Genomic DNA, 10,461 nt, shown 5'->3' with positions numbered 1-10,461 from the left:
GACTCTCACCACATAGAAATATCTTAAGCTGAAGGAAAAGAATCATTTGGGAATTACTTACTCTGCATGGTCTGTTCATGTGCTCTTTCCCTTCAAATGTGAACAAAGCACAATTTGCCCCTTATTCCAATTTTAGACAATTGTTAAAAAAAAAAAATAACCTGCCCCCCCACCCCCCTTTCTGGAATATCTAGTAGCAAAAGCACAGAAGGTATATATGTTCCTCCAAACTGAAATGTGAAGAAATGTTCTGAAAAACCAAATGTTTCTTTTACTAGTCCCAGAGGCCCCTTTATTGGTGTATTTCCCATCAATGGGGATAATGAGCTTTGGTTTACCAACTGGCAGATCAAGAATCATCTTGCTTACTCTATACTGTTCTCCTTCAGAATCAGACCCCCCAATACAATTTATTCCACATCCAGGGTGGACCATATAAATACAGAAGATGCTCAATGGGTCTGGGACCTCTTTCCTAAAGCCTGATCAGTAGAACAGCAAAATTGGACAACTTTATTCAGGGAAAGGAACCTGATGGAGAAGAAATTACCCCAGGCATTGAACCGTATCTGCTCTCTGAGGCTTTAGGCTCAATGTTGAGCAAATGTTGAAATCCGATTTACACTAGCTGGAGAATTGTAATGAAACGACGAATTTGCGTTAAATGATATTTCTCAGTGCGGACCAACCAATAAAAGAGTCAGCAATGCATACACTGCCAGACAATTTAAAGTTACTAGTAGGTATTATGTCATCCTCTGGGCCCTGATCATTTATGATGCTTTCCCAGTTCCCTGCATCTCCCCTCCACCCCTACATCTTTCTTTTTCTTCCTTCCCACCACCCTCCTCCTCTGGCAACAGGGAAAGCAAATTACATTAACAAACAAAACAATGATAACATATTGGAAACAAGAAAGAAGAAAAAGTTGTTAAACCTGGTTTGTCATTTTTCTGCTCTTAAAAGCTCAATGCAATTTTGGAGTTCGGCAGGCTGTTTAAAAATAACATCTCTCTTACAAATTAGCACTTCTGCTCTCTTATTGATCTCTTTCGATTGCTGACCAGTAAAGTTAGTGCCACTTCCTTTGCCATTAAGAGGACAGGGTGAAATGCAGGGGAAAATACAAGCACTTTACTCAGAAAAGTATCCAACAGCCATTCTCTTGGGCTTGGGATTTTTTAGCTTCCAGGATCCCCGATCTGTGCTAACAATGGGTGTATCCGGAAAGGTGGTGGGATTTTGTGGGTGGTGGTCACAGGGTAGGATTCCCTCTGGTGGAGTTTGTGTCCATCCCTGGGGAGGAGCCCCTGCTTGTGTTAGGGAAGTCTAGTCCAAAACCCTTTTTGCGGTTCTAACCAGAGCCAGGTCATCTCTAAAGAGACAATCCAGCCACATTATACTCATTTTGTTAGAGCTGACCTATGTGAAAAAACCAACACCCAGTTAAGGTTAATTAAAAATACAGGCTTCCCTGGTGGTGCAGTGGTTAAGAATCCGCCTGCCAGTGCAGGGGACACGGGTTCGAGCCCTGGTCTGGGAAGATCCCACATGCCACAGAGCAACTAAGCCCGTGTGCCACAACTACTGAGCCTGTGCTCTAGAGCCCATGAGCCACAACTACGAGCCTACATACCACAACTACTGAAGCCCACGTGCCTAGAGCCCATGCTCTGCAACAAGAGAAGCCACCTCAATGAGAAGCCCGTGCACCGCAACAAAGAGTAGCCCCCCCTCGCCACAACTAGAGAAAGCCCATGCTCAGCAATGAAGACCCAACGCAGCCAAAAATAAATAAATAAATTTAAAAAATATATATATATAAATACATATGACTCTCATTTCCGAAAGATGTGACTTTACCTGGGAAGAAGAAAGTCTAAGAATCAATGTCTAACGGGCCTTCACTGCCCTTCTATGTAATGATCCCTGATGTGTAATAGAAAAAGATGTGGCCCAGTGGCTAATGAAACCAGAACAGTACAAAGAACACATATACTTTAATTTATTGTCCCTCTGTTGCATTTGGTTCCTTATCCAAAAGACCTTTTAATTAGAGCGCTCTCAGATGGGAATGAGTCAGTCTTTTCAATAACACATGGGTGACAGGAAAAAGGCAAACAACCTCTTTGTTTCTCACCAGCACTCAACTCACTAATCAACTTTCCCAAATTCAGCTCAGGCTTCTGCCCGAGTTCATTTCATCTTCATCAGCATTGCCATTTTCTATCTCATATTTCAAAGAGCAATTGGAAAGCAGATATTTAATCAGAAAAGTTTGAGATTCATTTTTTGGACACCCAATCTGTCTTCAGAGGTTTCAAGACAGACAAAATTGCTATTGCCTACAAAAACAACCCAAGTCTGTGTCCTTGAGAAACACTGAAGCCTGATGGAAAATGTATAGGACTTAGAGGTGGCCAGATCTGGTTCAAATCCCAGCTTCATCATTTATTAGATGTTTGATTTTGGATGACTTGCCTAACTCCACAGAGCTTCAGTTTTCTCATCTGCAAAATGGAGATAACTCTCTAAAATGTCTATTTGTTAAGGCTGCTATATGCATTGGTCCTAATGTAGTAAGAAAAACCAGCTTGAGCCAACTTGGGCAAAAAGGGATTCTCTTACAAGGATAAAATGAAGGTCTCAGAGAAATAGGGTATCTGTGGACTTCACTGTCCAAACAGTGAAAGGAAGCACTCGTATAACTGAACTGGAAAAACCAAATCCTGCTGTCACCCTACATGGAGACCAAGGCCAGAAAGGCAGCCAGGCCTCAGGAAAGGTTGATGCTGGGCACGGGATGCTGCGAGGAACCCATACAGTGCTCTCTTCCCATCTCTTGACTGTTTCTCTCTGAATCTACATCATTCTTTCCCCACCCTGTTGGCTGCTCACTTTGCTCCAGGCTGCTAGCTGAAGACAGCTTTACCAGGGTTCCTGAGCACAGCTGCTACATGTCCGGCTACCTGAAGACAATCTCCTTGATTTCTGTTGATCTCGATTCCAAATCACAAGGGTGTAGCTCTGATTGGTTCAGCTGGGGTAAGATGGTACCCAAGGTTGGTCTAAGCTGATGAAGCTGGGGCACAGGGTCACACTGTACAGGATGGTTGCTGGGGAGGAGCTCTGTTGCTCCTGGAACAGACCTGGAAGGATACCCTAAAAGGTGTTCATTACCTTTTGGAAGAATATAGGAGTAGTTATTGAAAAAGATAACTAGAATGGTCTACTCAATGAGAGTTATATGAGATGAATTAAAATTGACCTTGCAGTTTTCATCCACATAGGCTATTTGTTTTCTGAGTGGGATAATGCAGTTGGTAATTTGAATGTCAAAATGTTCACCACTGAGATCTCGACACTCATAAAAAAAAAAGTCTACTCAGCAGCCCAGACCTGGAGAGTTACAGTGTGGACTTCGCTGTGCTCTTCAGGCCAGGCATAGTAGAGCTGCTCTGACAGTCCTGGAGGGTGGACCGTGGCTCTTCATCATCACCCAGGGTGAGAGTGGAGACTTCACGGCCTTTTCTGGGACCACATGCACGTATTCCAGGAGACACCTTAGTGTAGACACAAGATGACTCAGCTTTGCCCAGATGTTTCTGATCAGAAGTCCCCAAATATCACGCATGTGAGGGAGAAAAACAAAAATGTGGAAGCAAAACTACAAATGCTTTCCAACAAAAATTGCAGAGTTGAGTGTTAGGCCTGCTGTCTGGCCTTCAATGAGTCGGTTTATAATACAATACGAATAGAGTTGTTGGAGATGGAAGGAACTAATGGTCTGTCTGACTGCTGAGGAAACAGCAGGATTCCTGGAATAAGTGAGACCATATTCTTACAAACCCAAAGGCTCTTTCATAAATTGTATGTTCTCAAGATTCTCTGGGATGCTTCCCTAAAACCAAAACAACAGCTCTAGGCTATCGACTGGGGTTCCAACTAAGCATATGTATTTGATCAGTTATTGATATGACTTCTAACCAGAGCAATGACTCATCTTCTCAATGAGTGTTTCTCAAATGCTCCATTGAAAGTTCACTTTTGTTATGATCTCTCCCTTGTCTGTTTCATTCGTCTTCCTCCTCAGGCTCTTCCTAGCTTTTGCCAGCGGATGCCTCTCTGCCCTCTCTCTCGCACATACTCACGTTTCATAAGCAAGGAGGATGAGGGGCATTCCTTTCCTTTTTGCCTGTTCTCCCCAACACACTAGTAGCAGAATGTTACCTTGGAAGTTCTGAATGTGGTGCCGAGACGTGAGAAAGATCAGATTCCAAAGAGATGCCATAAGCAACATGGTCAAAGGAAATGTCTAGAAAGCGCTTTCCTGACTTGAGTCCCTTGCCTCTGATGAGGCTATCCGAGGGCCGGGCAGTCAGAAACTATGGAGAGGGTGTTTGTGGAGAGAGCTGTCGGTGTGCCCTAAGTCCCCACCACACCCTGCCCGCCATGGGGAAGGAATGAGGCCCAGTTCCAGGAGAAAGGCTTCAAGGGAGAGTTTGCTACGTGTGCTCCACGGCCAAGGCGCCCAGGAGACTGGGCTCCGACTCCTGCCTGAGAGAGCGAGCAGGTGGGACTTACACAGAGACGGCCGCATTGGGATTGGGATTGGCCTCCACTCCCAGAACACGTCAAGGTTAAGGAAGCGTGACTCTTTTCTAGGAATCAGATGTGGATTACACAGGATTGAAGATGAGGGCTGACCTGGGAGCCACTTTACCTCCTTCTCAGGAGCCTGTCTGAAAGAGCAAAGGAAGCTCCCCCCTGAGAGTCCCCGTGTGAAGAGGATGACGGCACAACTCCGGGGCTGAGGGGGAGTGGCAGCCGGAGGGACAGAATGAACTGCTTATGGCCCAGGGGGCCCAGGTGAAGCAAAGGTCTCAGAGGAGAAAGAGTCAGCTTTAAATAGGTCACGCTGGGACGTCACCCTGCCATCTTCTAGTGGTGCCACCCAAGTGAGACACTTTCTTCCGTGCCCCACCCCCAGGCCTCCTCCCTTCCTAGGTTCCAAGCCTCGGGGCCACAGTGGAGGCAGAAGCTCTCAGGTGGCAGAGAAGGTAAGATATTAAAAGCCTGTTGTGTCCCTTCCCAGACTGTGGCCTTGAATGGAGCGGCAAGTTGTTCCCCAGAGACGGAAACACTTAAGTAACTAAACTTATTTGTGAAATTTTAAAGTGACCACCGTGCTTAGGCAGATCAGAAAATTCGGAGACTGGCTGAACTTTCGACTAGGAACGCTGGAAGAACGCCTTCCACGGAGTGAATCTTCAGTGGCCTGTGTAAGACAAAAATAAAGTTGCTCCAGCGATCGTGCCTCACGAACCCTGCTTGTCCACCTTTCTGATGGCCTCTCCAGATACTGCCACGGAAATGAAAACTCAGAGGAGAATTCACAGGTCAAAAACAACATTACGGATTCCTCTGGTGAGCTGAGGTAACAAGACTGAAGTGAAAATACCTCTTATGTTTAATTTCTTGGGACCTCTGACTCTTGGGGTTAAAAAAAAAATAGTTCCTGCAACAAAGGCAAACACATCTGTTGTCTAGTAAGTTCAGTTGACCAGTAGCTGTGGACTCAATTCAACCACGTGGATCTTTGGAAAATTCAAATCAAAACGTGTGACTCTCCCTGCTCAAAACTCTCCCGCCACTCTTGAATTCTTTCAAGTCAAAAGCCCTTTGACAAGGCTTGTAAGGCCTTTCGTGATCTGACCACCTGCCTCTCAACCTCCCTCTCCTGCAGCACTGAGGCCCCAGTTTGATCAACCATGTTCAGTCCGAGCAGCACACCATGCACTTCCTAACTATGGGTCTTTGTACAGGCGGCCCCTGACCCTTGAACATCATCCGTCCACACACCACTTACCCAGCTCGATCCAACACAGCTTTGGGGCCTCAGTGCAGGAGCTGCTTCTGCTAGGGAGCCTTCTTAGACATTCTGTGTCTCTGAGAGGGGCACCCTCTAATGTCTCAGCCCAATACGGCAGTTGTCATGCACTGCGGTATGGGTGTGTCTCCCTCTTTGTCTCTTCTACACACCATCAGCACTACAAAGCCAGGGGCCTATCCCCAGCTCCTTCTCCGGGGCCTCCAGAAATGTCCTGCAATGAGTGGCAAGACCAGAAATGGCCCAGATCAGAGCACTCAGTACATCAAGAATGCAGTTAGAAATTTTGGGAGAAAATTTTCAAAAGACAACACAGAAGGTCAGAAGTTCAAGGGGGTGAAGGTGAAGTAGCAGGGGTTTACCAAACCAGGTGAGGCCACGCTGTGACATCTCAGCTGTGACGGGAAGGGCGCGTAGCTCATCATCACTTCCCTACCTACCTCTACCCGGGTGACACAGATCTGCCTTGACCAGGAGCTCCTCATACAGAGCAGCACATTTTGCAAAGAAGAAATAGTAGTCCAACCAGAAAGCCAGTCTTGATATCTGAGGGATACGTAGAGGAGTGAGGAGCAAGCAAAGCAATAATTAATGGTCAGTCCTAATAGCGGCCTTTAGTAATACCTAGGCCATTACTGGCAACGGCGCTTTTAAAGAAGTGAAATATAACCTGGCAACTCCTCTGATTCCATGACATAAAATTTCAAGGCTCTGTCCGAGAACAGAAAAGAATAATAAAGTACAGGTTTCCTTAGTTTCTTAAAATATTACTTTGCCGGTTCTTCATTTTAAAGACATCCTTGTTTATCCATGCTCTCATTACATTTTATCAGGCAAAGTCCTCACTCTACGAAGTGCAGTATTAAGAGTGGCGAGCTTCACCACCACATACGGATTATGCTGGGAATTTCCATTTTCAAATCCACATTTCTCATCATGGCTCTGAGCTCTCTTGCTTTGGTCAGTCCGTCTGTCTGTCTCTCTAGATGCATTATTTTTCTCATCTTTGCTTCTCTCCTACAAATTCACTGTGCTCTCCTCTCCCCTTTTGTAGTCTGGTCCCCTGTGACTCTGTCTAAATGGCACATAGATACTCTCCTCTCTCCAGGTTCACGTGGTACATATCAGCCGCATGCAAAGACTGATGAGTAAATTCTAAGTTTCAATTCCACAGTCACAGAAGAATGAACCTGATTGGCCCTACTTAGAACAGATGGTCCAACATGGCTGTAAGTAACCCACCTCCACAGGATGTCAAGGGAGGGGTAATTGTGGGAAAAAGGCAGTAATTGTGACCTAGGCAGACCCTCTAAAATGTCTACTACAACTAGGTACCTACTAAAGGTATGTTAAATGGAATGGAAATCAGAGAATTGGGATAAATAATTTATATTTAATTTAAAATTTTACTTTCTTCTTAAGGGCACCTAAATTTAAGAAACAAAATAATTATAGCAACATTTTCATAAATTAAGTAGTATTAAGCTTAACCCAAGTCACGGCTGGGTGCCCAGCACAGCAGGGGTTTAATAAAGGCTTGTTAACTGTCTAGAACTCTACTGAATTTAATTTAGCTTGATTTAGCATTTCCTATATGCAAAGTGCTTGACAAAAATTGTATTTCCTGATATTTGCAATCGTTCTGGGGACCTGAAATGCTATAACGCTAGTTCTTTATTTCATAAATGGAAAGACATTTTTGCCCAGAGAGGTTCCTTTATTGCAGGGAGGTGGCAATGGTCATTAAGGACACCAGATTAGGGCCAGATCTTGGCTCCTTCATTCACTAGCTTTGTGTTCTTGGTCAAGATATATAATTTCTTTGAACTTCACTTTCCTAGCTCTTAAATTGATGTAATAGAATTTACCATGCCAATGTTTTACGAGGATGAATTGAGAGCCTGGGGCATAGAAAGTGCTCAATATGTTAGCTTTTAGTAATTATAATAGCTACTGTTGTACAAAAGTTTACAGTGTGTTAGGAAACAGTTCCTTTCCTAAAGAAGAGTCCCAGGAACACCACGATGCAAATGGTTTAGGCTCATGTTGCTGTTTGCATGACAGCTCTGTGTAACTGGTACCCTCTGGTCATCCGTTCAAGTCCATGCTTCTTTCCTAGAGTCACAGAATTACCTTTTCCCTTAGGTGTGGGCCTGTTGGATCTTCCTCTTTAAGGGACAGGCCAAGCTCCGGAATACTGACCTGAAGGGCTGGAGGAGTAATTACCTGAGATAATTACCTCACTGATCTTACCTGAAGAGCAGCGAAGCTAAGGGTCAGTATGGAGAAGCCACACAAGTTGTCAAGGTAGAGCAGGGGAGCATTGTGTGAGCACTGGAACAGGTTCAAAAGAAACCTGAGCAAGGGGAGAGGGCCCAGTGTCCAGGATGACACTGGGTACCTGGAGCACGGTGTGTACACTCCAGAGGCAGCAGCCAGGTGTGGGGAGTGGGAGGCTGGGGAGAGGGGAGCTAGAATTAAAAGCACAGGGTAGGGGCAGAGGTCATTATGTAAATGTGCTACTAGTCTTAACAGGGACCAGGAAGCCATTTACATGTGCTCATAATAAGCATATGCTAATTATTATAACAGTGATTTTGTGTTGATTGGTTCTCTCACCACCAATCGGAAGAACTCAAAGCTGTTGTCCTGCTAATGTGGTTCATGGCGTTACGTTCAGAGAAGATAAGTTAGATCAGACTACAGGATCAGAGTTGGTACATCCACGTTGTGTAAAATCCTTGACCTCGTCATTAACGATGGGTGCAGAACCATCTTTAATTCATCTGAATACCATTTATTCATTCATCGATCACTTCATTTATTCCACCACATTGTTGTGTAGAACCCATGAGACCTGAATCACCTTGGCCCTACAGTCTGAAGAGAGAAATAGCTAAGTGCACGACATATGCAAATAGTGAATGCTTTAGGCGGCTTAAACTTGCTTCTTACTAATTTGGGAAGTGAAAAAAGTAAAAAAACACAGGAAAGAGTGCAAAAAACATAGGAAAGTTGGCAGATACATGGGTTGTATCTACGCCGCCAGGGCTAAAAACTCTTGCCTGAGCTACAGAAGGTCAACAGATGGCCAAAGCATCAGCCAGAGAAGCAAGTTCAGCTTGAATTCAGCTCATTAGGATTCTAGGTCAGCCTTCAGGCGGGAAGCATGAACTCACAGGTCCGTGGAAACAGACAGGGGTAGATGTGATTGCCCTTCAACATTAAGACCCCATGGCTCCTGTGTTTGAGACTGGCGACACAGAAGGAAAGGGCAATGGTGCACCCTCAAGCTGGAAATAATAGGAATGCAGCCTACGGTTACAGTCCCAAGTCAGAGGAAACAAATGTGTCCTACAAGACTGATGTTCACAGGAAATTGCTGTCATGGGAGACAGTTCCTAAGTTGAGCTTCTCAAACCTGGCAGAGTTTACATAGCTAAATCCCACATGAGAGTTCATGGTCAGGCATTCTTTTTAGTGTAAAATCATTTTTTAAGGGAATTAACAGCACTGGACAGTGGCCATGTTATTCCTGGAAGAAATGATCATGGAAGCAAAACACTGCTGTTCTACAAGTTCTCTACTCATTCATCCAGTCTCAGGAGCCTACCATGGAAGAGATGACTAAGAAGCTCTGAATTACAGCAACGCAAGGTAATGGCCTCTCTTCCAGAAGAAGAGAAACAACTGGTCAGCAAGAATATAGCAGAGGAGATCATTCAGTGTATACCATGGCATTAAGCTGTGTAGCCTGGGTACTCTGTGGAGTGAGAACTTCTCCCTGACAAATTTTGTTAAGAGAATGAATAAACAAGAATGCCTTTAAAATTAAGAACTGGCAAAATGATATTGTGAGGGATCGACCTGTACTTTTTCTGTTTGCTTTATAATTTTAGACCATGCTATTAGAATTCCCAAGTACTATCCACTTCTTATTTAGCACCATTGCCAATAATGTCCTAGATGCTAATCACCAAAACACATAGAAGCGTTCAGATTTGCTCCGCCAGGCACACAGCACCTGATCTGCACGCACTCCGTGAAGCATACCGCACCTCTCCCCTCAGTCCAGACCTAGAGAGACTCCTTCAATATTCCAAATCCTCAGGAAAGATTAAAGAGAGATACAACTTAGAAAACATAAGTAAATCAGCCCCAGTTTGCTTCACAGAAAGAATGAGGACTTAGTAGTCTGCACATCAGTGCTTCTTTTCACATGGTGAAAAGATACGTCATTCTCTGTTTAATTAATTATGGACCATTTAAAACACACTGCCAAGAAAACAGAGTGTTGTGTACTAGTGGGAAAAGAAATGAGATGAAAAAGTATGCCTGTCCCATTATTCACTTGTATTGATCTAGATGTATAACCCTACGCATCACAATTTGACAAAAGGTTAAATATTAACAGAAGAATCATTAATCTAACAAAACAAATTAACACAACAGAAGCTCTCCTGGTTGGCTTTACGTATACCGTGGGGCTCTAGATGGACTGAGGAACCCTTCAGACTAGCGTTTAGCCTCTTTATAGATCTGGCGATGAACAGGACTGTATCGTAAGACAA

The sequence above is a fragment of the Delphinus delphis genome, chromosome 10, assembly GCF_949987515.2.
Source record: "Delphinus delphis chromosome 10, mDelDel1.2, whole genome shotgun sequence".
Lineage (NCBI taxonomy): Eukaryota > Metazoa > Chordata > Mammalia > Artiodactyla > Delphinidae > Delphinus > Delphinus delphis.
This window is presented reverse-complemented; position numbering follows the sequence as displayed.